General features: G+C 43.7%; 2 protein-coding genes across 13 annotated transcripts in view; one reads left to right on the forward strand and one right to left on the reverse strand.

Annotated features, from left to right (window-relative positions):
- The window catches only part of LOC130313964 (SLAM family member 9-like), a 264,917-nt gene that overhangs the window by 83,541 nt on the left and 157,590 nt on the right, over positions 1-23,786 (forward strand). For 2 of the 8 annotated variants that reach the window (XM_056552691.1, XM_056552689.1), the window contains exon 1: positions 9,250-9,614. The exons of the other annotated variants lie outside the window; for them this stretch is intronic. The gene's annotated coding sequence lies outside the window, so the exon portion shown is untranslated. Of the gene's footprint in view, positions 1-9,249; positions 9,615-23,786 lie in introns of those variants that run through there. 8 annotated transcript variants of the gene reach the window in all.
- Positions 1-23,786, reverse strand: part of LOC130313966 (uncharacterized) — a 118,652-nt gene that overhangs the window by 62,855 nt on the left and 32,011 nt on the right. The window lies entirely within an intron of this gene.

Below are 23,786 nucleotides of genomic sequence, written 5' to 3' on the forward strand. Positions count from 1 at the left end.
CAGGGATTTGTAGTTTTGCAACATCTGGAAGGCCACAGTTTGGAGATCACTGTGCAGTGGACTCTAAACTGTAGCCCTCCAGATGTTGCAAAACTGCAAATCCCAGCATGCCCAAACAGCAGAAAGCTGTCTCGGCATGCTGGGAGTTGTAGTTACGCACCTCCAGCTGTTGCATAACTACATCTCCCAGCATGCCATTCGGCGATCAGTACATGCTGGGCGTTGTAGTTTTGCAACAGCTGGAGACACACTGGTTGGAAAATACTGAGTTAGGTAACAGAACCTAACTGAAGGTTTTCCAACCAGTGTGCCTCCAGCTGTTGCAAAAGTACAACTCCCAGCATGCACGGTCTGTCAGAACATGCTGGGAGTTGTCATTTTGAAAAAGCTGGAGGGTACATTCACACGGCAGGTTTACAGTAAGTTTCCAGCTTGATGTTTGAGCTGCGGCAAATTTTTCGCCGCAGCGCAAACTCCTAGCGGGAAACTCACCGTAACCCGCCAGTGGCGAATGTACCCTAAAAACACTACACTTCACTAACACATAATAAAGAGTAAAACACTACATATACACTCTCTTACACTGCCCCCCCCCCCCAATAAAAATGAAAAACGTATTGTATGGCAGTGTTTCCAATACAGAGCCTCCAGCTGTTGCAAAACAACAACGCCCAGCATTTCCGGACAGCCATTGACTGTCCAGGCATGCTGGGAGTTTAGCAACAGCTGGAGGCCCCCTGTTTTGGGAATCACTGGCATAGAATACCCCTATGTCCACCTCTATGCAATCCCTAATTTAGTCCTCAAATGTGCATGGAGCTCTCTCACTGCAGAGCCCTGTCGTATTTCAAGGAAACAATTTAGGGCCACATATGGGGTATTTCCATACTCAGGAGAAATTGCACTACAAATTTTGGGGGGCTTTTTTCCTTTTACCCTTATGAAAAGGAAAAGTTGGGGACTACACCAGCTTGTTAGTGTAAAAAAATAAAAAAAAATTACTCTAACATGCTGGTGTTGCCCCATACTTTTTATTTTCACAAGCATTAAATGGAAAAAAAGACCCCCAAAATTTGTAACGCAATTACTCCTGAGTACGGAAATACCCCATATGTGGGTGTAAAATGCTCTGCGGGCGCACAACAAGGCTCAGGAGTGAGAGTGCACTATGTACATTTGAGGCCTAAATTGGTGATTTGCACAGGGGTGGCTGATTTTATAGCGGTTCTGACATGAACGCAAAAAAAGAAATACCCACATGTGACCACATTTTGGAAACTACACCCCTCACGGAATGTAACAAGGGGTATAGTGAGCCTTAAATTCCCACAGGTGTTTAATGAAAATTCTTCAAAGTTGGATGGAAAAATGAAAAAAAAAAAACATATTTCACTAAAATGCTGGTGTTACCCTAAATTTTTCATATTCACAAGGGGAAATAAGAAAAAAGCCCCAGAAAATGTGTAACCCCATTTCTTCTGAGTAAGAACATACCCCATGTGTGGATGTAAAGTGCTCTGCGGGCGAACTACAATGCTCAGAAGAGAAGGAGCACCATTGGTTTTTTGAAGAGAAAATTTGTCCGAAATGGCCACGTGTGTTTACAAAGCTCCCATAGTGCCAGAACAATGGACCCCCCACATGTGACCCCATTTTGGAAACTACACCCCTCACGTAATGTAATAAGGGGTACATTGAGTATTTATGCCTCACAGGTGTCTGACAGATTTTTGGAACAGTGGTCAGTGAAAATGAAAAATAAAATTTTTCATTTGCACAGCCCACTGTTCCAAAGATCTGTCAAACGCCAGTGGGGTGTAAATACTCACTGCACCCCTTATTAATTTCTGTGAGGGGTGTAGTTTCCAAAATAGGGTCACATGTGGTGGGGTCCACTGTTCTGGCAGCACGGGACACTTTGTAAACGCACATGGCCCCCGACTTCCATTCCAAACAATTTCTTTTTTCCAAAAGCTCAATGGAGCTCCTTCTCTTCTGAGCATTGTAGTGTGCCAGCAGAGCATTTGACGTCCTAACATGGGGTATTTCCATACTCAGAAGAGAGGGGTTTACAAATTTGGGGGGGCATTTTGTCCTATTATTCCTTGTGAAAATTTTAAATTTGAGGGAAAACTAGTGCTTTAGTGGAAAAAAAAATTTTTACACAACCAAGTTTAACAAAAAGTTGTCAAACACCTGTGGGGTGTTAAGGCTCACTGGACAGCTTGTTGCGTGCCTTGAGGGATGTAGTTTCCAAAATAGCATGCCATGTGGGTTTTTTTTTTTTTTGCTGTTCTGGCACCATAGGGGCTTCTTAAATGTGACATGCCCCCCAAAAACAATTCCAGCAAAATGTGCTTTTCAAAAGTCAAATGTGACTCCTCTTCTGAGCATTGTAGTTCGCCAGCAGAGCACTTGACATCCACACATGGGGTATTTCCATACTCAGAAGAGATGGGATTACAAATTTTGGGGAGCATTTTGTCATATTATCCCTTGTAAAAAAAATCAATTTGAGGGAAAACTAGCATTTTAGTAAAAAAAAAAAAAATCATTTACACATCCAAATTTAACGAAAAGTCGTCAAACACCTGTGGGGTATTAAGGCTCACTGGACCCCTTGTTCCATGCCTTGATGGGTGTATTTTCCAAAATAGTATGCCATGTGAGAATTTTTACTGTTCTGGCACCATAGGGGCTTCCTAAATGTGACATGCCCCCCAAAAACCATTTCAGAAAAACTCACTCTCCAAAATCCCACTGTCGCTCCTTCCCTTCTTAGCCCTGTACTGCGCCCGTCGAACACTTGTCATACACATATGAGGTATTTCTTACTCGAGAGAAATTGGGTTACACATTTTAGGAAGATTTATCTCCTTTTACCCCTTGTAAAAATTCAATAAGATTTTGAATTTTCTCCTTCAATTTGCTGCTATTCCTGTGAAACACCTAAAGGGTTAACAAACCTTTTGAATGTCATTTTGAATACTTTGAGGGGTGCATTTTTATAATGTGGTCATTTATGGGGTATTTCTAATATGAAGGCTCTTCAAATCCACTTCAAAACAAACCTGGTCCCTGAAAAATTTCGATTTTGAAAATTTTGTGAAAAATTAGAAAATTGCTGCTATACTTTGAAGCCCTCTGATGTCTTCCAAAAGTAAATACATGTCAACTTTATGATGAAAACATAAAGTAGTCGGAATTGTATGTCCTTGTGCTGTGGCACTTAACACATCAGGATACTCATTTCCACAATAGTTGGGGTCGCATTACGCACTACCGGTCCTGGCTTTTTTCAGCAGCTGGAAAACCTGCTAGTAATAGCAGAAATCATCAGACATGATGATGCTCGCCATTAATCTTTCAGATGTTGTGATCAATATTGATCACAGCATCTGAAGTATCATTGGGGTTTAGTCAGACACATTACACCACACGTGACGTAATCTTAACCCCTTAAGGACAATGGACGTACTCCTACGCCCCCGTTTCCGAGTCCTTAAGGACCGAGGATGTAGGAGTACGTCCTGTCCATTCCCGGCCCCCCGCCGCTAGCCGGAGGGGAGCCGGTGCCCGATGCCTGCTGAAATCGTTCAGCAGGCATCGCGGCATATCGCCCAGGGGGGTCATTATGCCCCCCCATGTCGGCAATGGCCGCAGATCGCTGGACAATTCAGTCCAGCGATCTGCGGCGATTCCGGGTCAATCGGGTCTCCAGTGACCCGGTGACCCGGAATTACTGGCTGATCGGGGCCATCAGAGACGGCCCCGAACAGCCAGAGCCTGCAGGGGTGAGGTGGCACTGGTGCCACCTCACGATCGCCCTGATTCGTCGGCCGGCCGACCAATCAGGGCGCCTGCTGCGGGTGTCACTCCCGCACCCGCTCCGCCCCTCTTCCGGAGGACGTGAGCGGGTGCGGGAAGACGACCCCGGGTGCTGGGGACCCCGATCCCCGGCGTTAATGTTGGGATCGGGGCCCCAGGAGCGACGACGACGGCGGCGGCGGCGGGACTGACCTGTGCGGCGATCAGCAGCAGCAGGAGGTGAGTGACAGCCTCCTGCTGTTGCTTAGCAACAGCTCCCAGCATGCAAAAAGGGCATGCTGGGAGCTGTAGTTATGCAACAGGAGGAGGCAGACCACCACAACTCCCAGCATTCCCTTATGGGCATGCTGGGACTTATGGTTTTGCAACAGCTGGAGGCACATTCTTTCTATGGAAAAGTGTACCTTCAGCTGTTGTGTAACTACAACTCCCAGCTTGCACAAACAGCTAAAGTGCATGCTGGGAGTTGTAGTGGTGCATCTGCTGGTTGCATAACTACAACTCCCAGCATGCCCGTTGGCTGTCGGTGACTGCTGAGAGTTGTAGTTTTGCAACAGCTGAAGGCACACTGAGTTGAGTAGCAAACCAGTGTGTCTCCAGCTGTTGCATAACTACAATCCCCAGCATCCCCAGCCAAAGTAGTATGCCTCCCGCTGTTGCCCTTCCGCTGTCCGTACATGCTGGGGGTTGTAGCTTTTGCAACAGCTGAAGGCACACTGGTTGCAAAACACTGAGTTTGTTGCCAAACTCTGTGTTTCACAACCAGTGTGCCTCCAGCTGTTGCAAAACTACAACTCCCAGCATGCACTGATAGACCGTACATGCTGGGAGTTGTAGTTTTGCAACAGCTGGATGTTCCCCCCCCCCAATGTGAATGTACAGGGTACACTCACATGGGCGGAGGATTACAGTAAGTATCCGGCTGCAAGTTTGAGCTGCGGCAAATTTTCTGCCGCAGCTCAAACTGCCAGCGAGAAACTACTGTGAACCCCCCGCCCGTGTGACTGTACCCTAAAAACACTACACTACACTAACACAAAATAAAATAAAAAGTAAAAAACACTACATATACACATTCCCCTACACAGCCCCCCTCCCCTCCCCAATAAAAATGAAAAACGTCTGGTACGCCACTGTTTCCAAAACAGAGCCTCCAGCTGTTGCAAAACAACTACTCCCAGTATTACCAGACAGCCACTGACTGTCCAGGCATGCTGGGACTTTTACAACACCTGGAGGCACCCTGTTTGGGAATCACTGGCGTAGAATACCCCTATGTCCACCCCTATGCAAGTCCCTAATTTAGGCCTCAAATGCGCATGGCGCTCTCACTTTGGAGCCCTGTCGTATTTCAAGGCAACAGTTTACGGCCACATATGGGGTATCGCCGTACTCGGGAGAAATTGAGCTTCAAATTTTGGGGGAAATTTTCTGCTATTACCCTTTTTAAAAATGTAAACATTTTGGGAAACCAAGCATTTTAGGTAAAAAAAAAAATTTTTTTTTTACATATGCAAAAGTCGTGAAACACCTGTAGGGTAGTAAGGTTCACTTTAACCCTTTTTACGTTCCCCGAGGGGTCTAGTTTCCAAAATGGTATGCCATGTGTTTTTTTTTTGCGGTTCTGGCACCATAGGGGCTTCCTAAATGCGGCGTGCCCCCAGAGCAAAATTCGCTTTCAAAAAGCCAAATGTGACTCCTTCTCTTCTGAGACCTGTAGTGCGCCAGCAGAGCACTTTTCACCCCCATATGGGGTGTTTTCTGAATCGGGAGAAATTGGACTTCAAATTTTGGGGGGTATTTTCTGCTATTATCCTTTTTAAAAATGTAACATTTTTGGGAAACCAAGCATTTTAGGTAAAACATTATTATTATTTTTTTACATATGCAAAAGTCGTGAATCACCTGTAGGGTATTACGGTTCACTTTACCCCTTGTTACGTTCCCCGAGGGGTCTAGTTTCCAAAATGGTATGCCATGTGGTTTTTTTTTTGCGGTTCTGGCACCATAGGGGCTTCCTAAATGCGGCATGCCCCCAGAGCAAAATTTGCTTTCAAAAAGCCAAATGTGACTCCTTCTCTTCTGAGACCTGTAGTGCGCCAGCAGAGCATTTTTCACCCCCATATGGGGTGTTTTCTGAATCGGGAGAAATTGGGCTTCAAATTTTGTTGGGTATTTTCTGCTATTACCCTTTTTAAAAATGTAAACATTTTGGGAAACCAAGCATTTTAGGTAAAAATTTTTTTTTTTTTTTACATATGCAAAAGTTGTGAAACACCTGTAGGGTATTAAGGTTCACTTTATCCCTTGTTACGTTCCCCGAGGGGTCTAGTTTCCAAAATGGTATGCCATGTGGTTTTTTTTTTGCGGTTCTGGCACCATAGGGGCTTCCTAAATGCGGCATGCCCCCAGAGCAAAATTTGCTTTCAAAAAGCCAAATGTGACTCCTTCTCTTCTGAGACCTGTAGTGCGCCAGCAGAGCACTTTTCACCCCCATTTGGGGTGTTTTCTGAATCGGGAGAAATTGGACTTCAAATTTTGGGGGGTATTTTCTGCTATTATCCTTTTTAAAAATGTAAAATTTTTGGGAAACCAAGCATTTTAGGTAAAACATTTTTTTTTTTTTACATATGCAAAAGTCGTGAATCACCTGTAGGGTATTAAGGTTCACTTTACCCCTTGTTACGTTCCCCGAGGGGTCTAGTTTCCAAAATGGTATGCCATGTGTTTTTTTTTTTGCTGTTCTGGCACCATAGGGGCTTCCTAAATGCGGCATGCCCCCAGAGCAAAATTTGCTTTCAAAAAGCCAAATGTGACTCCTTCTCTTCTGAGACCTGTAGTGCGCCAGCAGAGCACTTTTCACCCCCATATGGGGTGTTTTCTGAATCGGGAGAAATTGGGCTTCAAATTTTGGGGGGTATTTTCTGCTATTACCCTTTTTAAAAATGTAAACATTTTGGGAAACCAAGCATTTTAGGAAAAAAAAAATTTTTTTTTTTACATATGCAAAAGTCGTGAAACACCTGTAGGGTATTAAGGTTCACTTTATCCCTTGTTACGTTCCCCGAGGGGTCTAGTTTCCAAAATGGTATGCCATGTGGGTTTTTTTTGCGGTTCTGGTACCATAGGGGCTTCCTAAGTGCGGCATGCCCCCAGAGCAAAATTTGCTTTCAAAAAGCCAAATGTGACTCCTTCTCCTCTGAGACCTGTAGTGCGCCAACAGAGCACTTTTCACCCCCATATGGGGTGTTTTCTGAATCGGGAGAAATTGGGCTTCAAATTTTGGGGGGTATTTTCTGCTATTATCCTTTTTAAAAATGTAAAATTTTGCCATGTGTTTTTTTTTTGCTGTCCTGGCACCATAGGGGCTTCCTAAAGGTGACATGCCCCCCAAAAACCATTTGTCGCTCCTTCCCTTCTGAGCCCTCTACTGCGCCCGCCGAACAATTAACATAGACAAATGAGGTATGTGCTTACTCGAGAGAAATTGGGTTTCAAATACAAGCACAAATTTTCTCCTTTCTACCAATTGCAAAAATTCTAAAATTGGATCTACAAGAACATGAGTGTAAAAAATGAAGATTGTGAATTTTCTCCTTCACTTTTCTGCTATTCCTGTGAAACACCTAAAGGGTTAATACACTTATTGAATGTCATTTTGAATACTTTGGGGGGTGTAGTTTTTATAATGGGGTCATTTATGGGGTATTTCTAATATGAAGACCCTTCAAATCCACTTCAAACCTGAACTGGTCCATGAAAAATAGCGAGTTTGAAAATTTTGTGAAAAATGTCAAAAATTGCTGCTGAACTTTGAAGCCCTCTGGTGTCTTCCAAAAGTAAAAACTCATTAATTTTATGATGCAAATATAAAGTAGACATATTGTATATGTGAACCCAAAAATGTTTTATTTTGAATATCCATTTTCCTTACAAGCAGAGAGCTTCAAAGTTAGAAAAATGCTAAATTTTCATTTTTTTCATCAAATTTTGGGATTTTTCACCAAGAAAGGATGCAAGTTACCAAAAATGTTTACCACTAAGTTAAAGTAGAAAATGTCACGAAAAAACTATATCAGAATGATAACTAAAAGCATTCCAGAGTTATTAATGTTTAAAGTGACAGTGGTCAGAATTGCAAAAAACGCACCGGTCCTTAAAGGACATCTGCAGTGCTGGGCAAAAAAACTTTTTTTTACCTCATTTAATAGGTCTTTGAAAGACCTTTCCAACGATGTCTCCCCCATCAAAATTGGCCCAGTCGTTCTCCCGTTATCAGCACATGAATTACTGAGGACAAGTGAAATAAAAACTACATCTCCCATCATGCCATGTGCTTACTTCCTGTAAGCTGCTGCCCTCCCCCTGTTCTATCCCCCGAGCAAATTATTATATTGTAACGCCCACATCTCCCTTCCCTATGCATACACCCTCCCCTTCTGCTCATCTCCCCCTCCCCATGCTGGCTCCTGTCCAGTGATGAAGCAGCTGCCTCCATGCTCACTGTAGTGTGGGCACTGGAGAGTGGAGAGTGAAAGTAAAAATGGTAAAAAAAACATAATTGTTTGTCTATAAAACTGTCCTGATAGGGGTCCCTCCATCTTTTTCACAACTACAACTCCAAGCATGCCCAGTTATTTTATATGCTGTTCGGGCATGCTGGGAAATCCAGTGGTGCCTCCAGCTGTTGCAAAACTACAAATCCCAGCATGCCCTGTCAGCTTTCTGCTGTATATGCATGCTTGGAGTTGCAGAGGTGACTCCAGCTGTTGTAAGACTATACATCCAAGCATGCCGTGACAGCTTTCTGCTGTTTGAGTGTATAAAGGAGTTGTAGTTCACCAACACCTCTACTGTATCAGGAGACTCCTGGGAGTTGTAGTTCACCAACACCTCTATTGTATCTCTGTAGTCTCCTGGGAGTTGTAGTTCACCAACACCTATATTGTACCTCTGTAGTCTCCTGGGTGTTGTAGTTCACCAACACCTCTATTGTATCTCTGTAGTCTCCTGGGAGTTGTAGTTCACCAACACCTATATTGTATCTCTGTAGTCTCCTGGCTGGGAGTTGTAGTTCACCAACACCTCTATTGTATCTCTGTAGTCTCCTGGGAGTTGTAGTTCACAAACACCTCTATTGTATCTCTGTAGTCTCCTGGGAGTTGTAGTTCATACACCAGTGTTTCCCAACCAGGGTGCCTCCAGATGTTGCAAAACTACTACTCCCAGCATTCCCTGATTGGGAAACACTGGCATACACACACACATAACAGGGACTACAACTCCCAGCATGTGTCATTCAGTAGTCCCCCTCCCCCCCATCTCACACACAGAATCATCTCCAGTATGATATTTATTCCCTGTATACACCACCAGCCCGTGCAGTGTAATATGTCTCCTTCACACACACGTCCTCCCCTCCCTGCTCTGTGGTTTGCTCTGTGTTTCCCCCATGAAAACTTGAATCCTCCCGGTGATAAGTGAGGTCCTATGTAGACAGAGCAGGGGAGGGGGGAGGAGCTGTGGACGTCCTCATTCTCCCCCTGCTTCAATCTTACAGATAGGGGCGTTTCTGAGGATGAGCCTATGGCTGCCTCAGAAAGCACCCGCTCATGCATATGCATAAGCAGGGAGGAGCTGACAGAGGCTAGGGGGAGCACAAACACTGCTGGGAGGAAGAGATCTCCGTCCCCAAGATGGCGGCTGCAATGTAATGAATAGGGGACGGACGCAGGACTACTGGGCTAAGCTGGCAACTCTAATATCTCAGAAACGGCTGCATATAGGTAAATAGAACTAATTGACTGAATTGTATAACTTTTGTTTGGGGAACATTTGGGCAGGGATTTTTGACCACTACAGTTGTCCTTTAACCCCTTGGGGACGGAGCCCATTATGACCCTAAGGACGGGAGCATTTTTTGCAAATCTGACCACTGTCACTTTAAGCATTAATAACTCTGGAATGCTTTTACTTATAAATTTGATTCCGAGATTGTTTTTTCGTGACATATTCTACTTTATGTTAGTGGTAAATTTTCGGCGATACTTGCATCCTTTCTTGGTGAAAAATTTGAAAATGTCATGAAAAATTTGAAAATTTAGCATTTTTCTAACTTTGAAGCTCTCTGCTTATAAGGAATATGGATATTCCAAATAAATTATATATTGATTCACATATACAATATGTCTACTTTATGTTTGCATCATAAAATTGATGAGTTTTTACTTTTGGAAGACACCAGAGGGCTTCAAAGTTCAGCAACAATTTTCCAATTTTTCGCAAAATTTTCAAAATCAGAATTTTTCAGGGACCAGTTCAGGTTTGATGTGGATTTGAAGGGTCTTCTGGTTAGAAATACCCCATAAATGACCCCATTATAAAAACTGCACCCCTCAAAGTATTCAAAATGACATTCAGTAAGGGTGTTAAGCCTTTAGGTGTTTCACAGGAATAGCAGCAAAGTGAAGGAGAAAATTCAAAATCTTAATTTTTTACACTGGCATGTTCTTGTAGACCCAGTTTTTGAATTTTTACAAGGGGTAAAAGGAAAAAAATCCTCTCAAAATTTGTAACCCAATTTCTCTCGAGTAAGAAAATACCTCATATGTGTATGTCAAGTGTTCGGCGGGCGCAGTAGAGGGCTCAGAAGCGAAGGAGCAACAATGGGATTTAGGAGAGTGAGTTTTTCTGAAATGGTTTTTGGGGGGCATGTCCCATTTAGGAAGCCCCTATGGTGCCAGGACAGCAAAACCCCCCACATCGCACACTATTATGGAAACAACACCCCTCAAGGAACGTAACAAGGGGTACGGTGAGCCTTAACACCCCACAGGTGTTTGACAACTTTTTGTTAAAGTCGGATGTGTAAATGAAAAAAAAATATTTTTCCACTAAAATGCTGGTTTTTCCCCAAATTTAACTTTTTTACAAAGGGTAGTAGGAGAAAATGCCCCCCAAAATTTGTAACCCCATTTCTTCTGAGTATGGAAATACCCCATGTTTGGACGTCAAGTGCACTGCGAGCGAACTGCAATGCTCAGAAGAGAAGGAGCGCCATTGAGCTTTTAGAGAGAGAATTTGTTTGGAATGGAAGTCGGGGGCCATGTGCATTTACAAAGCCCCCCCGTGGTGCCAGAACAGTGGACCCCCCCACATGTGACCCCATTTTGGAAACTAGATGCCTCACGGAATGTAATAAGGGGTACAGTGAGCATTTACACCCCACTGGTGTTTGACAGATCTTTGGAACAGTGGGCTGTGCAAACAAAAAAATTAAATTTTTCATTTTCACGTACCACTGTCCCAAAAATCTGTCAGACCCCTGTGGGGTGTAAATGCTCACTGTACCCCTTATTACATTCCGTGAGGGGTGTAGTTTCCAAAATGGGGTCACATGTGGGTATTTATTTTTTTGCATTTATGTCAGAACCGCTGTAAAATCAGCCACCCCTGTGCAAATCACCAATTTCGGCCTCAAATGTACATAGTGCGCTCTCACTCCTGAGCCTTGTTGTGCGCCCGCAGAGCATTTTACGCCTACATATTGGGTATTTCCGTACTCAGGAGAAATTGCGTTACAAATTTTGGGGGTCTTTTTTTCCTTTTACCTCTTGTGAAAATAAAAAGTAAAGGGCAACACCAGCATGTTAGTGTAAAAAAAATTTTTTTTTACACTAACAGGCTGGTGTTGACCCCAACTTTTACTTTTCATAAGGGGTAAAAGGAGAAAAAGCCTCCCAAAATTTGTAGTGCAATTTCTCCCGAGTACGGAAATACCCCATATGTGGCCCTAAACTGTTTCCTTGAAATACGACAGGGCTCCAAAGTGAGAGAGCGCCATGCGCATTTGAGGACTAAATTAGGGATTGCATAGGAGTGGACATAGGGGTATTCTACGCCAGTGATTCCCAAACAGGGTGTCTCCAGCTGTTGCTAAACTCCCAGCATGCCTGGACAGTCAATGGTTGTCCGGAAATGCTGGGAGTTGTAGTTTTGCAACAGCTGGAGGCTCCGTTTTGGAAACACTGCTGTACAATACGTTTTTCATTTTTATTGGGGGGGGGGGGGACAGTGTAAGGGGGTGTATATGTAGTGTTTTACTCTTTATTAGGTGTTAGTGAAGTGTAGTGTAGTGTTTTTAGGGTACATTCACACTGGCGGGTTAGGGTGAGTTTCCTGCTAGGAATTTGCGCTGCGGCAAAAAATTTGCCGCAGCTCATATTTGAAGCAGGAAACTTGCTGTAAACCCGCCCGTGTGAATGTACCCTGTACGTTCACATGGGGGGGGCAAACCTCCAGCTGTTTCAAAACTACAACTCCCAGCATGCACGGTCTGTCAGTACATGCTGGGAGTTGTAGTTTTGCAACAGCTGGAGGCACACTGGTTGGAAAACCTTCAGTTAGGTTCTGTTACCTAACTCAGTATTTTCCAACCAATGAGCCTCCAGCTGTTGCAAAACTACAACTCCCAGCATGCACGGGCTGTCAGTACATGCTGGGAGTTGTAGTTTTGAAACAGCTGGAGGCACACTGTTTGGAAAATACTGAGTTGGGTTCTGTTAACTAACTCAGTATTTTCCAACCAGTGTGCCTCCAGCTGTTGCAAAACTACAATTCCCAGCATGTCTGATCACAGAAGGGCATGCTGGGAGATGTAGTTATGCAACAGCTGGAGGTACGCAACTACAACTCCCAGCATGCCCAGACAGCTGTTTTCTGTGTGGGCATGATGGAATTTGTAGTTTTGCTACAATTTAGAGACCACTGAACAGTGATCTCCAAACTGTGGACCTCCAGATGTTGCAAAACTACAACTCCCAGCATGCCCAGACAGCAAACAGCTGTGTGGGCATGCTAGGAGTAGTAGTTTTGCAAGATCTAGAGGGCAGTATAGAGATCACTGTGCAGTGGTCTCTAAACTGCAGACCTCCAGCTGTTGCAAAACTACAAATTCCAGCATGCCCACACAGCAAACAGCTGTCTGGGCATGCTGGGAGTTGTAGTTTTGCAACATCTGGAGGGCTACAGTCTAGAGACCACTATAGTGGTCTCAGACTGTAGCCCTCTAGATGTTGCTAGGCAACTACTCACCGGCTTCCGTCGCATCCGGGAGCCGTCCTCTTCTGCCGCACGTCGCCGCAGATCTCCGTCGCCGACCGCCGATCCCCGTCGCTCCGCTGCATCCGGAGGGGTAAGTGGACTCCGGCGCCGCTCCTCTTCATTTTCCCCGTTCTGTCCCGCCTATTGTGGGAGGGCAGGACGGGGAAAACGAAAGTAAACCCCTCCGCCCCAGATCTGCTATTGGTGGTCGCGTCTAGACCACCAATAGCAGAGATAGGAGGGGTGGCAACTCTGCCACCTCACTCCTATCGCTTTAGGGGGATCGTGGGTGTCTTAGACACCCACGATCCCCCTTCTATTCCGGGTCACCGGGTCACCATAGACCCGTAATGACCCGGAATCGGCGCAAATCGCAAGTGTGAATTCACTTGCGATTTGCGCCGATCGCCGACATGGGGGGGTCTAATGACCCCCCTGGGCATTTGCACGGGGTGCCTGCTGATAGATATCAGCAGTCACCCCGGCCTGGTCCCCGCCCGGCGCGCGGCAGGGGCCGAAATTCCCACGGGCGTATGGATACGCCCTTCTACCTTAAGTACCAGGACGCAAAGGCGTATGCATACGCCCTTCGTCCCCAACAGGTTAAGGTGTAAAATGGCCTGGTCCTTAAGGGGTTAAGATGGCAGCCGGAGGTCTCCTCCCCTGCCTTTGTGCCACTCAGCTGCAATTTTGCCTATGCATAGTACTGATCAGTATTAGCAAACGAGTGATTGCTATAAATAGTCCCCTGTGGGGGCATAAAAAATGTAAAGTTTGTTAAATAAAGAAATAAATGTTAAAAAATGTAAATAAGCCCTTTCCTCATTAAAAATTAACCCCTTTCCCATTTTACAACAGAAAATTACAAAAAAGAAACAAAAATAAACATATTATGGTATCGCTGCAAGTCCAAAATTGCTACTTTTTGGTCACATCACATCCCAGAAAATGTGAAATAAAAAGTGATCAAAATGTCAAAAATATGCAAAGTGGAACAAATAAAAACTTCAGATCACTTTTGCAAAAAAGAATTCCTCATACAGCCCCGTTTATGGAAAAATTATAAAATTATAGGGGATCACAATGGGGTAATTTTATACATAGTAATTTGTCCTTTTAAAAGTAGTACAATAATAATAAAGCATGTAACCATAGGTATCATTTTAATCATATTGATTCACAGAAAAAAAATAAACATATCAGTTTTACAATAAAGTGCACTGTGTAAAAACAAAACCCTCCAAATATTGCAAAATTGTTGTTTACTTTTCAATTTCCCCACAAAATGACTTTTTTTGTTGCGCTGTACATTTTATTGTAAAATTGAAAATGTCACACAATAAACAAGCTGGCTGGCTGTGTCCTCAAGGCCAAAATGGGTTGTGTCCTTAAGGGGTTAAACAATTCACTAGTGTTGCTCGCGAATATTCGCAAATCGAATTTTAATCACGAATATTGCATATTCACGAATTCGCGAATATTGCGAATATAGCACTATATATTCGTAATTACGAATATTCGTTTTTTTTCTCCCTTATTTAATGGTATAGGGAACTATGACTGGTGCATTAACTCTGTGATTTTTTTACGCATTGAAACCAATAGGCCCAATGTGGTACATGGGGATCTCATGGCATGTAAAACAGTAAGCTAAGCAGGACCATCTTAGCAGCACAGTGGATGGAAGACCACCATGGGTTCGAGTCCTGGGGTCAGACAGAGTTTTACAGTGTTGTGGTTTAACTTTACTTTCCTGGAAAAGCTGCTGAGTTGCCCATAGCAACCAATCAGATTGCTTCTTTCATTTTTCACAAGGCCTCTGCAAAATGAAAGAAGCGATCTGATTGGTTGCTATGGGCAACTCAGCAGTTTTTCCTGGAAAAGTTTCTGAGCTGCCCATAGCAACCAGATTGCTTCCTTCATTTTTCAGAGGCCTTATCAAAAATGAAAGAAGCAATCTGATTGGTTGCTATTTGCAACTGCACAACTCTTCCTCTACACTGGGAGAGATTTATCAAAACCTGTCCAGAGGAAAAGTTTCTGAGTTGCCCATAGTAACCAATCAGATCGCTTCCTTCATTTTGCAATCTGATAGGTTGCTATGGGCAACTCAGCTGCTTTTCCAGGAAAGTAAAGTTAAACCACAGCACTGTACCACGTCCTGCTTAGCTTACTGTTTTACATGCTGTGAGATCCCCATAGACCACAATTGGCCTATTGGTTTCAATGGGCAAAAAAACACAGAGTTAATGCACTAGTCACAGTTCCCTATACCATTAAAGAAGGGAGGGCTCAATATTCGCGAATATGCGCATATGCGGAAAACCAGTGTAGAGGAAGAGTTGTGCAGTTGCCCATAGCAACCAAATAGATTGCTCACTTCATTTTTCACAAGACCTCTGCAAAATGAAAGAAGCGATCTGATTGGTTGCTATGGGCAACTCAGAAACTTTTCCTCTGGACAGGTTTTGATAAATCTCCCTCTATGGGGGAGATTCATCAAAACCAGTGTAGAGGAAGAGTTGTGCAGTTGCCCATAGCCACCAATCAGATTGCTTCCTTCATTTTTGAAAAGGCCTCTGAAAAATGAAGGAAGCAATCTGGTTGCTATGGGCAACTCAGAAACTTTTCCAGGAAAAGTTTCTGAGTTGCCCATAGCAACCAATCAGATCACTTCTTTTATTTTGCAGAGGCCTTGTGAAAAATGAAAGAAGTAATCTGATTGGTTGCTATGGGCAACTCTGCAGCGTTTCCAGGAAAGTAAAGTTAAACCACAACACTGTAACACCCTAGGACTCAAACCCAAGGTGGTCTCCCATCCACTGTGCTGCCAAGACAGTACTGCTTAGCTTACCGTTTTAAATGCAGTGAGCTCTCCATAGACCACAATGGGCCTATTGGTTTCAATGAGTAAAAAATCACAGAATTAATGCACCAGTCACATATCCCTATACCATATTGCAATGTACTCATGCTCACTGTACACATGTCGTATTTTTCTTCTGTATTAAAATACAAAATTCTTTAAATAACCAGTTATACAAAAAAGAAGGGAGGGCTAAATATTCGCGAATATGCGCATATATTTTCGCATATGCAAAAAAAACCAAATATAACGAATATGCAAATTTCGCGAATATATGACGAATATTCGTCCATATATTCGTGAAATATCGCAAATTCGAATATGGCCTATGCCGCTCATCACTACAATTCACCAGGAAAGGAAACATAAGTGCTGATAAACAAGACATTTCACATTAGAGGCTGTAACTAAGAAACTGCTATATTTATAAATAAGATCTATAAAGAAAATGTTTTTGTACCATATTAAGAACAAAGCAAGAATAAAAAATGCATTTAAACGTGTCCATAGACGTTACACTGCAGAAAGTCTCTGAACTATATTGTTAACTTTGTTTACTTAACACGTTAACGACCATGGATGTGTATACACGTCCAGGGGGGATGCATGTTCCCGCACTTGAAGGAGTATACACGTCCATGGTTCTCGTGGGTGCTGCCCAGTGCACCCACGAGAATGCGTCATTGACTCGGCTGTAACAGACAGCCGGGACCCTGCCGCACTCTCAGGACCGAAGTAAACTTCGATCTCTGCAGTTTAACTCTTACAGCCGCGGTCGGAAGTGACCGTGGACTGTGAGTGTTTTGACAGAGGGAGCTCTCTGTCTTCCCTGCAGCACACCACAGCACAACTGCGGGGTGCTGTGTGAGATCCTCAGCAGGCCGGGGCCTGCTGCACTGCCGGGACTGAAGTAAACTTCGGTCCCGGCAGTTTAACCCTTACAGCAGCGGTCAGAAGGATTTGTAAGGAGTTTGACAGAGGGAGGGGACTCCCTCTGTCTCTCTCCTGTAGTACCCCGCAGCGACCGCGGGGTGCTGCTAGTTACCTGGGCAGCCGGGGGTCTTACAAGGACCCCCAAGTCTGCCCCGGTTATTGCCTGTCAGGATGTACCAGAGACTTTTGGCAGCATATAACTACAATGCTTTGGAATACTAAGTATTCCAAAGCGTAAAAAAAAGTCATATAAAATAAATCAAAGTGTAAAGCAAAAGTGTAAAAACAATAAGTGTAAAAAAAGATAATGTAAAAAGTGTAAAAAAATTAAATAAAAAATAAAAATACATTTATCAAATAAATATAATAAAAAATAAAAATACATAATGTTTAGGATCACACGGCGCACATCCGCAGCATATTACATGCTGCGGATGCCAGCCAGCAGTCACAATAATGAGCTACCTGCTGCGGCTGGGCAGCTTTGTGTGTCCACTCATAGCGAAGGATTTCCTGTGGGTAGTCATGAATTGACACACTGAGCTACCCAGCTGTGATCTTGCCCTTGTGACTGCTGGGGGACATCTGCGGTGTGAAATACGCTGCGGACGTGCTCTATGTGATCTTACACTGTGTCCCATTCATACTGACTTTCAGCAGTATGTTAGAGGTATCCGTCAGCATCATGTCAAAAAAAGGGATGCTGATGTATACTGTAGCAGCTCCATTGATCTCTGAATGAGACTGCTACAGTATACATTGGCATCCCTTTTTTGACATGACTCCAATGGACACCTATACTGCAGAAATGCAATATGAATGGGGACAATCACCCCCCCCCCCCCCCAACAAAATAAGCCATTTTTTCCCCCAATTTTTTTTTTTTCTTTTTCAGTACCCAGTGATGGATATATTCGCCATGAGTGGGTGCTTATTCCCACAACATGACAGATATATTCATCAGGAACTTTAACTGTCACAGACAGCCGCACGTCACTGCTAGCCGACTAAGGATCAATCAGAGCCATCCCTGGTTTAGCCAATACACTTGTAGGGGTGCGGTATTGTTCTGACAGCTTCGATCCTTTGCAGGCATGGGGTGGGGTCTATAATTCATATAAATATGACCTGAAAGCCAAAGGGGGCTCTTCTCCTTCTTGGTCCTACCAGGCGGTCAGTCAACCAGATATGGCCTAAGTAGGGGTACTGCCCAGCCCGGGACAAACAGGGTAATAAAATATGGGTGCATTTCCTCCATTTCAGACTTACCAAAATGTTGTTAGCTAATTGCTATGTTTTTCCACTGATTTTAAAATCATTCTAGCCACACAATAAGGGCTCAACGTACTCACTTTTGACCTAGGTGAATACTTTAGGGGATGTAGTTTCGAAAATGGGGTCACATCTGGGGGTGCAGTATTGTTCTGACAGCTGGAATGCTTTGCAAGATGAAGTTCGGCCTATAATTTGTATAATGATGTCCTGGAAGCCAAATGGTGCTCCTCTCCTTTTGGGTCCCACCATGTGGCCATGCCACCAAATATGGCCTAAGCCATACTATATTACTGAACACGGAACAAACAGCACAATAAAATATGGGGCGCATTTCCTCCTTTTCAGATGCAATGTACAAAAAAAATATGTGCCACAAATTATGCATGTGTGAAAAAAAGCAAATTTTGAATTTTAAACACTGATTTTTTAATAATTCCTGCCAAAAAAAACTTGGTGTTAAGATGCTCACTGTACCCCCTAGCGAATACCTTGAGGGGTCTAGTTTATAAGATGGGGTCATTTGGGGGGGGGGGGGGGTCCTATGTTCTACCACCTTAAAATTTCTGCAATCCTTGCATACCGCATAAAAAATGTTCAAAATTTCAAGTAAAATTCTTAGGCTTCTAATTCATCTAAAATGTTAATTAAAAAACAAAAATGCTTTCAAAATAAAGTAGACATCTGAAAGTATAAGTTTCATAAACTATTTGGTCAGTAAGTATAAATACAGTATATGCAACCTATTAGTGTTAGAATAGCAAAACAATCTTTATTTTTTATTTCATGATTTTTTGCATTGTAAAAAAATTACTACCAATGATATCGGCTTACTGTTACTATGTACATGTAGGACGACTTGTGACAAAAAAAAAATGTCAGAATTATCGTGATTGGCAAAACGTAACCAGAGTTATCTAATATATAGAAGGAGAAGACCTGACTCACTGACTCGTCAACGCCCAGCCTCAACCCTTGGACCTAGAAACCTGAATTTTTGCACAGGTGTTGTTTTTAAGACATAGACAAGGAATAAGAAAGGATTTTTCGAAATTCCACCCTTAAGGGGGTGAAAAAAGGGGTTGTTTTTTTTTTGTTTTTTTTTAAAGTCCCATACAAGTCTATGGGAAGTATATGTTACCGCATAACTTCAAAACTGCTGGAGATATTTCGATAATACTTGGTCACATGTTACTTATATATCCATTTAAAATATAGGATAGTTAATTTAACCCTTAACTACCCCCATTTGTGAGGGTCGGGGTTTTTGTTTAAAATCCCATGCAAATCAATGGAAAATGTATGTTCCCGCATAACTTCCGTACGGCTGGAGATATTTCAATAATACTTGGTCACATGTTACTTATATGTCCACTTAAAAAATAGGATAGTTAATTCAACCCTTAACTACCCCCATTTGTGAGGGTCGGGATTTTTGTTTAAAGTCCCATGCAAATCAATGGGAAATGTATGTTCCCACATAACTTCTGTACAGCTGGAGATATTTCAATACCTGGTACACATATTAAAGGTCGGGATATGAGGACAGGATGGGAGGTCGGCATAGGAGGTCGGGATAGGAGGTCAAGATAGGAGGTAGAGACAGGAGGACGGGATAGGAGGTCGGGATAGAAGTTCGGGATAAGAGGTCGGGATTGGAGGTCAAGATAGGAGGTCGATATAGGAGGACGGGATAGGAGAAGGGGATAGGAGGTCGGGATGGGAGGTCGAGATAGGAGGTCAAGATAGGAGGTCAAGATAGGAGGACGGGATGGTCGGGATAGGAGGTCGAGATAGGAGGATGGGATAGGAGGACGGGATAGGAGGATGGGATATGAGGACTGCTGGCAGCATATAAGCATCGCGAGAAGGCGGGTTCCCCTGCACGCAGACTCGGTAAAAGTCCTCGAAGGATTTCCATCTTCATTTCCATGAAACAGCAGATGTAATGTTTCGGGTTGTTTGGATGCCCGTAGACTTTACCCAGTGCGGCCTCATTAATATAGGATCGTAAAAAGTAAATCTATGTTACCCCAAATTTAACGCGAGCGAAGCTGCGGTCAAAAGCTAGTTCTCTAATAAAGTTAGACATCCCCAATTTGAAAAAAACAGGCCTGGCCTTTAAAGGGTGTACAGACCTAATTGTCTTGGTCCTTAACCCCTTCCCGCAGAATGTCATATATAAACGCCGGGTTGTGCAGTGCGTTCGCGCATCCCGGCGTTTATAAATGACATGCAGTTAACCCGGCGATGCGCAGCATCGCACGGGTTAACTGGCAGAAGTCCCGCTGTTTCCAGCAGGGGACAACTTCTGCTTCACCCCCAGGACCATCCATTGATGGTCCTGGTCAGCGATCACTGTGATTGGTCCCTGTGGACCAATCACAGTGATCTGGGGTGAAAGTTCAGATCCCCCGCACTGCCCGCCCCTGGAAGTCGGGCAGAACGGGGGACGAAGGCTGCAGGGACTCGCGGGGACCTGCGGCACACGGGGGGAACACGTGGGGACCGGCGGACTTACCTGGAGCAGCGGCAGGACCGAGGAGCAGCGGCAGGACCGGCCACGTGGAGGAGCAGCGACGGGACCAGCAGGTAAGTATATGGTCCTCAGAAGCAGTAGTGAAGATTTTCACTGCTGCTTCTAGGAGTCTGAAAACTACAACTCCCAGCATGCCTAGACAGCCTTTGGCTGTCTGGGCATGCTGGGAGTTGTAGTTTTGCAACATCTGGAGGGCCCCAGTTTGGAAACCATTGTATAATGGTCTCCAATCTGTGCTCTTCCAGCTGTTGCAAAACTACAACTCCCAGTATGCACTGACTGTCCAGGCATGCTGGGAGTTTTAGTTCAGCAACATCTGGCCCTTCAGATGTTGCCGAACTACAACTCCCAGCATGCCCTTCAGCTGTCTGGGCATGCTGGGAGTTGTAGTTTTGCAACAACTGGAGACACACTGGTTGGGAAACATTGTCTGTTTCTAACTCAGTGTTTCCTAACCTGTGTGCCTCCAGCTGTTGCAAAACTATGACTCCCAGCATGCACTAACAGACCATGCATGCTGGGAGTTGTGGTTTTGCAACAGCTGATGCAAGCCCCCCCCCCCCCCCCCCGCCCCGCCACCCCCGTGAATGTACAGGGTACATTCACATGGGCGAGGCTTTTACAGTGGGTTTCTCGCATCTTGAGATGCAGCAAATTTTGCGCTGGGAAACTCGCTGTAATCCCCCGCCCGTGTGACTGTACCCTAAAAACACTACACTACACTAACACAAAATAAAATAAAAAGTTAAAAACACTACATATACACATACCCTTACACAGCCCCCCTCCCCCAATAAGAACGTCCGGTACACCACTGTTTCCAAAGCAGAGCCTCCAGCTGTTGAAAAACAACAACTCCCAGTATTGTCGGACAGCCGTTGACTGTCCAGGCATGCTTGGAGTTTTGCAACAGCTGGAGGCACCCTGTTTGGGAATCACTGGCGTAGAATACCCCTATGTCCACCCCTATGCAAATCCCTAATTTAGGCCTCAAATGCACATGGCGCTCTCATTTTGGAGCCCTGTCGTATTTCAGGGCAACAGTTTAGGGCGACATATGGGGTATCGCTGTACTCGGGAGAAATTGCGTTACAAGGTTTGGGGGGCTTTTTCTTCTTTAACCCTTCATGAAAAGGAAATGTTGGGGTCTACACCAGAATGTTAGTGTAAAAATTTTTTATTTTTTACACTAACATGCTGATGTTGCCCTATACTTTACATTTTCACAAGAGGTAAAAGGGAAAAAAGCCCCCCAAAATTTGTAACGCAATTTCTCCCGACTACAGAGATACCCCATATGTGAGCGCAAAGTGCTCTGGGGGCGCACAACAAGGCCCAGAAGGGAGAGCGCACCATGTACATTTGAGGTGATTTGCACAGGGGTGGCTGATTGTTACAGCGGTTTTGACAAACGCAAAAAAAAAACAAAAAACACATGTGACCCCATTTCGGAAACGACACCCCTCACGGAATGTAATGAGGGGTGCAGTGAGAATTTACCCCCCACAGGTGTCTGACGGATCTTTGGAACAGTGGTCCATGAAAATGAAAACTTGTACAGCCCACTGTTCCAAAGATCTGTCAGACACCAGTGGGGGGCAAATGCTCACTGTACCCCTTGTTACGTTCCTCAAGGGGTCTAGTTTCCAAAATGGTATGCCATGTGTGTTTTTTTTTGCTGTTCTGGCACCTTAGGGGCTTCCTAAATGCGACATGCTCCCCGAGCAAAATTTGCTCTCAAAAAGCCAAATATGACTCCTTCTCTTCTGAGCATTGTAGTTCGCCCATAGTGCACTTCAGGTCAACTTATGGGGTACCTCCATACTCAGAAGAGATGGGGTTACAAATTTTGGGGGGTATTTTCTGCTATTAACCCTTGCAAAAAGGTGAAATTAGGGGGGAAACACACATTTTAGTGGAAATTTTTAAATTTTTTTTTACATATGCAAAAGTCGTGAAACACCTGTGGGGTAATAAGGCTCACTTTATTCCTTATTACATTCCTCAAGGGGTCTAGTTTCCAAAATGGTATGCCATGTGGGTATTTTTTGCTGTTCTGGCAACATAGGGGCTTCCTAAATGCGACATGCCCCCCGAGCAAAATTTGCTCTCAAAAAGCCAAATATGACTCCTCTTCTGAGCATTGTAGTTCACCCATAGTGCACTTCAGGTCAACTTATGGGGTACCTCCATACTCAGAAGAGAAGGGGTTACAAATATTGGGGGGTATTTCCTGCTATTAACCCTTGGAAAATGTGAAATTTGGGGGGAAACACACATTTTAGTGAAAAAAAAATTTTTTTTTTTACATATGCAAAAGTCGTGAAACACCTGTGGGGTATTAAGGCTCACTTTATTCCTTGTTACGTACCTCAAGGGGTCTAGTTTCCAAAATGGTATGCCATGTGAGGGTTTTTTGCTGTTCTGGCACCATAAGGGCTTCCTAAATGCAACATGCCCCCAAAAACCATTTCAGAAAAACGTACTCTCCAAAATCCCCTTATCGCTCTTTCCCTTCTGAGCCCTCTACTGCGCCCGCCGAACACTTTACATAGACATATGAGGTATGTGCTTACTCGAGAGAAATCAGGCTACAAATAGAACTATACATTTTCTCCTTTTACCCCTTGTAAAAATAAAAAAATTGGGTCTACAAGAACATGCGAGTGTAAAAAATGAAGATTGTGAATTTTCTCCTTCACTTTGCTTCTATTCCTGTGAAACACCTAAAGGGTTAAAACACTTACTGAATGTCATTTTGAATACTTTGGGGGGTGCAGTTTTTATAATGGGGTCTTTTGTGGGGTATTTCTAATAAGAAGACCCTTCAAATCCACTTCAAACCTGAACTGGTCCCTGAAAAATAGTGAGTTTGAAAATTTTGTGAAAAATTGGAAAATTGCTGCTGAACTTTGAAGCCCTCTGGTGTCTTCCAAAAGTAAAAACTCGTCACTTTTATGATGCAGACATAAAGTAGACATATTGTATATGTGAATAAAAAAATTTTTTATTTGTAATATACATTTTCCTTACAAGCAGAGAGCTTCAAAGTTAGAAAAATGCAAAATTTTCTAATTTTTCATCAAATTTTAGGATTTTTCACAAGGAAAGGATGCAAGTTACCACAAAAATTTACCACTATGTTAAAGTAGAATATGTCACGAAAAAACAATCTCGGAATCAGAATGATAACTAAAAGCATTCCAGAGTTATTAATGTTTAAAGTGACAGTGGTCAGATGTGCAA

Source organism: Hyla sarda, unplaced genomic scaffold (genome assembly GCF_029499605.1).
Source record: "Hyla sarda isolate aHylSar1 unplaced genomic scaffold, aHylSar1.hap1 scaffold_18, whole genome shotgun sequence".
Lineage (NCBI taxonomy): Eukaryota > Metazoa > Chordata > Amphibia > Anura > Hylidae > Hyla > Hyla sarda.